We start from the raw sequence: 6,233 nt of genomic DNA on the forward strand, positions 1-6,233 counted from the left end.
AAGCAGAATCAGAAAATGGACAAGGAGATCAATGATGAACAAGCTAGGAATCAGACAATCATCTACTTTCCGGATGAAACTTGTCTTGATCAGCTAATCATGGAGAACAGCCAACTGGAAGAAAAGCTCAGAATCTCCAACTCGTAATGTGATAGAGCATCTCATGAGATCAAGAGGCTCAATCACAAGCTGGAAGAAACAGTCAAGAACTGCATGATGCAGTCTCCCATGATGAGCAACTTTCCATCAAAAGGCCTTGTTAAAAGCATTGGAGGAAAGGTTGCAGCTGACAAAGGAAAGAAAGTCATGATCACTTCAAAGGACGATCCTTCTGAAATCACAACATCAGAAGAATCAAGAGATCATGATATGGATGAAGTTCGCAAACGCAAACTGATGGCAAGATCAAATGTTCCACCTCCACGGAGCTACAGACGAGCAAATGAGGCCCCCAACCAGATCACTCTACTGAGAAGACTGGAAAGCAGATTTCAGTCAAAGATCGGGGAAGGAACATCAGGAATCAAGAAGAATCTTCCTCACCAGTCCAGGGGGAAGAAAGGCCACATCAGTCAGAGACTGACATCAGTTCAGTTTTAGAAGGAACAACATCCATGGAGACAAATCAATGATGAGTCCAGTCGAGCCAAGCGACATCCACGACGACAAGCAACTGGACATCAAATGACTCATGTCCCATGACTTCAGACAAGTCTCCATCAGTCTGAAAAGACTCGAGTATCTCAAGGAAGATACTTCGCCGAGCAAAGAAGACCTCAACCACTCATCAGACAGAACTCCTACAAGAGTGAGGCCTTCAAAGGAAATTCTCATCAGAAGAATGCTCGTGTGCCAACTGAAGCACCAACTACGTCAGTCGGACGATCAACAAAGCGCAAGAGATCAGCCAGACCAATTCTGAAGCAGATATGGGTTCCAAAGGGAACTCGAGCTAACATCGAAGGACCCAAATCTTGATTGGGTGCCTGAAGCAACTCTTCCTTGCACGTCAATGTCAGAAAACACAAAAAGAAGGAAGAAGTTAAAGCTTCAATCAGAACATGGTATCTGGATAGTGGCTGCTCGAAGCACATGACGGGCTACAAAGAATATCTATCTCAGTATGTTGAGAAAGCTGGATCCAAAGTTGCATTCGGAGACAACTCAATCGGAGAAACAAAAGGCTACGGTGTGCTCAACATGGGTAACGCCAGTATCAGTAATGTTAGCTTTGTTTCTGGTCTTAAACATAATCTGTTGTCTGTGAGTCAATTTTGTGACAGCGGTTTCACAGTGAAGATCAAGAAGGATGAATTCACTGTTAGAAACAATCAAAAGAAGGTGGTTCTGAAAGGTTTCAGACAAGGAAGTCTCTACGTCGTTTCATGGGAAGACAGCCCGCCAGAAACATGCCTCATCAGCAAGAGCAGCTCGGAGCTCAACTGGCTATGGCACATGAGACTCAACCATCTCAACTTCAAGACGATCAACAAGCTTGCTAAACATCAACTGGTAGAAGGTCTGCCTTCTATTGTGTTCCAGAAGAAGCAAGAATGTGAAGCATGTCAAAGAGAAAAGCAGACGCGAATGTCATTCAAGTCAAAGTCAGGACACTCCTCTGAAAGAATTCTGCATCTACTTCACATGGATCTGTTTGGCCCTGTCTCTCCAAGAAGCTACAATGGTAGGAAGTATACCTTAGTTGTTGTGGATGATTATTCACGATACACTTGGGTTATATTTCTCTTCAAGAAGAATGAGACACTGGAGGAACTGTCAAAGCTGCTGAGAAGACTGAGCGTTGAAAAGGAAGTCAACATCATCAGCATCATATCAGATCGTGGGACTGAGTTCCTCAATACTGTCATTCGTGAGTATTGTGATGAACAAGGAATCGGTCATCAAACTTCTGCAGCAAGAACTCCACAGCAGAACGGAGTTGCAGAAAGAAGAAATCGGTCTTTGAAGGAAGCAGCAAGGACGATGCTAGCCGAATCAAAACTCCCCTTGAAGTTTTAGGCCGAAGCTGTCAACAATGCATGCTACACGCAGAATCGCTCCTTCCTCACTCAGAGACATGGAAAAACTCCATACGAGTTATGGAATAACAGAAAGCCATCGATTGCCTATTTTCATGCTTTCGGTTCTAAGTGTTTCATCCACAACAATGAAAAGAAGAGGTTAAACACTTTTGATAGCAAGGCTGATCCAGGAGTCTTTCTTGGATACTCTGGAATAGAACGTTCAAGCAAAGTCTATCGAGTGGTTAATTCTCAAACTCTTTGTGTTGAAGAAACACCTCATGTGGTCTTTGATGAGTCTACAGATGATTTCAGGGAATAGGAAACTGAAAAGTGCATCCAGAACACTGAAGGTTCCAAAGCTGAAATCCACAACACCGAGCCCTCTACTGTCTTGGTGTGGGGACCAGGCAAAGATGAAGATACTGAGAAGCTTCAGTATCAAAAGATCAGCCAAAGGTCTGAAGTTCAGACTGGAGCCAATGCAGATGGCATCAGTCAAGGGGGAACTCCAGTTGCTGAAGATCGAGTTGAACGTGCAGAAGCAGCTCCAGCTCAACTCTCCCCTGGTCCAGAAGGTGCTCAACACCTCAGAACCATTATGACCGAAGAAGCCCCACCATCTCCAGAAGAGATCAAGAAGTATCAAAGATGGTTTGAACTCCACTCAAAGGAGAACATCATTGGAGAACCATCAGATGGCGTCAAGACTCGGAGATCAATGTGCAACCTCGTCTTTGACATCAATCAGAACTGCATCAACGAAGATAAGATTTTCAGGTGTTTCTTATCATCTACAGAGCCCAAGAATGTTGAAGAAGCTCTGAAGTCTACTCAATGGGTCATCGCAATGCAAGAAGAACTCAATGAATTCAACAGGAATTCAGTTTGGGAGCTTGTGGATCGACCAGACGATGCAAAGGTGATTGGCTTGAAATGGATTTTCAAAAACAAGAAAGACGAAGAAGGAAACGTTGTGAGAAACAAAGCAAGGTTTGTAGCAAAAGGATACAGTCAAGAAGAAGGAATCGACTACGACGAGACATTCGCTCCAGTTGCCAGATTGGAAGCAGTCAGACTCTTCTTAGCCTTCGCAGCTCACAAAGGTTTCAAGGTACACCAAATGGATGTCAAATGTGCATTTCTCAATGGAGTGCTCACAGATGAAGTCTATGTGGAACAACCTCCAGGGTTTGAGGTTGCTGGACCAGAAAAGGTGTACAAGCTGAAGAAAGCGCTCTATGGATTGAAGCAAGCACCAAGAGCGTGGTATGATACTCTCTCGGAGTATCTTGTTGAACAAGGTTTCAAGAAAGGATCTGTGGACAGAACTCTGTTCACTCTCAAAGAAGGAGAAGATCTCTTACTTGTTCAGATTTATGTCGATGACATAATTTTCGGATCCAAATCCAAATGCATGTGCAAGAAGTTTGCTGACATCATGACCAACAAGTTCCAAATGTCCATGATGGGAGAAATGAATTTCTTTCTCGAGTAAAAATAATCGAGGTGCAACTAATTCATAGAAATAAACAAGGGAAAAACCTTGTTATAACCGAAATAGGATTTGAAATTCGGGCTATGCCCCTTTGGATCGCAAGTTTTGTTTCATGCTTCTGACAACCGACATTCATTAGCATAAATTCAGTAGTGAAGAGTCTAAGCTCGGTCAAGTATATCGTTTGAAATTTTACATGAAGATCTTAAGTTGGGATAACAAAAGACGGATATGAGTGATTGCTACAGCGGAAGTCTAAAATAGGAATTTGACCCTAGCCTCAGCTCCGTCCCGTCAGCACCAGCCAGCCAACCTGAAAACATTTGAAAGTAATTTTGGGCTAAGTACTAATGTACTTAGTGGGCATGCATTTTCTGAACATTTTATATTTTCGTAAAGAGCAGTTTATCCAATTATACTTGACATGACTTAGAAGGTTTTAAATTGAAAGAACTTCTAAGCATGTTAAAACATTTCTTTAATTTGTGCGCACATGTCACACTCTCTTTCTGTTACTCGTTGTGATCCCGGACCTCTAGCCACCGACGGATCCGTTTCCCCCATTTACTTGAACTGAGGGCGTAACCCAGACAAGTTTACTTTTGACCTCGGGACGCTACCCAGGCAAGCCCTTACATTACATGCTTCGGAACACATCCAGCAAGCACCCTTATAATGCCTCTTAGTTAGTGCCCGATGGAGATCAATCCACCGAGTCAGCTAACGAGTGTACACAATTCTCAAATAATGTGTTAGGCCATAAGAGAACCTCAATTGATTCGTTATAGCGATCCTTAAACAGAGCAGAGTGCACATAAACATTTTATTGGATAAACAGTTTGCATTTCATTGAAACATTTAGAGTTTAATAACTCAATCATACTTTATACATTTGGAAAGTAAGCCCACCTGATTAGGCAAAGCCTGAAGATCATAAACACATAACCTGTCTTGGGAAAGCAACGCTAACCCCTTGGTCCACAAAGCCTACAAGAAATTCTATTCTTAATAGGTCTCGTGATGCTAATCTTATGTCTTAGTGAGTGTGCTAAACATTCCTGATTCATCACGCCGGGTTTCCAAAATTTAATAATAAATATTTGAAAACTAAAATTCTTGAGTCAAGGAAACCAACAATATCCTTACTCGATTTTCTTAAATAATTGTATTTATAAATAAACTAATTAAATCATGAATGCTTTCACTCACAAAAATACTTGATGCAAATCATTTCATGCTTAATCATATATGCACACATAATAATAATATGATATTATTATGAAATCATCCTTTTTTAAAAATAATTAAACACAATGTTAATTAAAAGCAAAGACCCAATCTCAATTAAATAACAATAGCCCATTTTAAAAAAAATTATTAGGTAGCAGCCCAACTAAAAAAATAGACATGACCCAATTAAAAATAAAAATGGGCCCAGCACTCATAAAAATCGGCCCAAGACCCGGCCCAACAGACCAGCCCAACAACTTAAATCATACCCCTCCTTTCTTCATCCCTAGCTGCGCCTCTTTCTTCTCTAATCTCTCTCTCGGCTCTCTTCCTAGAAGTTCCGCTGCCGCGGAAGCTCGCCAAAGGAGCAGCGGCGATAAGCCGCCACCACCAGCTCCTTCTGACCTCCGTTCCCCCTTCTCTCTCCGACAGCGACGGCGACCGCCGCCACCAGTCAACCATCTTGCGCCGCCTCTCTCTCAAAATTTCCAGCGAAACCATCGCTCTCTCTCATTTCCCATCTCCCTCTATCTACCTCCCTCTCCAGTACCTCTGGCACCAACAACGGTTCCTCGCCGCCGCTGTGCCTGGACTCCCTCATCTCTCACCGCCTCTGTCTCCCTCTCGGATTCAGGCTCGCCGAGCCCTTGCTCAACTCACCGCCTTCTCTCTCCGGCAACTGCAGCGGTGCCACGGCCGCCGCCCTCTTCCCCTGCCTAAATCAGCCACCACCGCCCTCTCTCTCTTTCCCTTCAAGGTCCGGCAACTGCACAGCCTGGGGCTGCCGCCGTCGAACTCCAGTTTCCCCTAGACTCAACAGGAAACACACACACCCCAAGAGCAGTAGATTGACTCGACATCTACACCACAAAATCGAGACTTCCCCATTTTCTTCTTTTTTTTTTCTTTCCATGAATACAAATTTTCTTGAAATCAAATAACAAAATCGATGCTTCAAGACTCAACCTTTCCTTTTATAAATCATGCTTTGATACATGTATATAAATGACAGAGTTCTTATCTATCATTCTTGTAAACAATTGAGGTACAAATAAAAAGATTTAGGTGAAACCTTGGGGTGGATGATGAGCGTGGCTGTCGTTTTGATTTGGGTTGGCTGCTGGGTCTATTGAATCAAAATGGTAAAGTCCAGCACTTCGAGTTTTTCATTTCTTCTTTCGACAGATAGAGAAAGCATGGAAAATAATTGAGGAGAGTGTAATTCATGAGAATGGTGAATTGGCTGGAGTGTAACTTGATATGTGGTAGATATTTTGATGTGGTAGATATTTTGATTCTGCAGGCATGGCCTCAAATTAGGGGCAGACATAGGGTGGCTTGTAGAAGTATAGGGTAGGGTTGAGTCAAAGCATTGATTGGACAATTAAAATCCTCATGATATAATTATCGAAACTGTAAAAATCGTTTAGTATTCGCTAAATAATTACCTCGTGTAAATGCTTGAATGCTTAATTTAAATAAAT

At 42.5% G+C, this 6,233-nt stretch overlaps 1 long non-coding RNA gene across 1 annotated transcript; it reads right to left on the bottom strand.

Moving 5' to 3' along the window:
• Positions 1–3,622: 3,622 nt before the first annotated feature.
• LOC130996118 (uncharacterized) lies at positions 3,623–5,998 on the bottom strand. Its single transcript, XR_009092399.1, has 3 exons — positions 5,822–5,998; positions 4,429–4,506; positions 3,623–3,832 (listed from the first exon to the last, which is right to left on the bottom strand). It is a non-coding gene; the product is annotated as an uncharacterized LOC130996118 (long non-coding RNA).
• Positions 5,999–6,233: the final 235 nt, after the last annotated feature.

The sequence above is a fragment of the Salvia miltiorrhiza genome, chromosome 7 (assembly GCF_028751815.1).
Source record: "Salvia miltiorrhiza cultivar Shanhuang (shh) chromosome 7, IMPLAD_Smil_shh, whole genome shotgun sequence".
Taxonomy (NCBI): Eukaryota; Viridiplantae; Streptophyta; class Magnoliopsida; order Lamiales; family Lamiaceae; genus Salvia; species Salvia miltiorrhiza.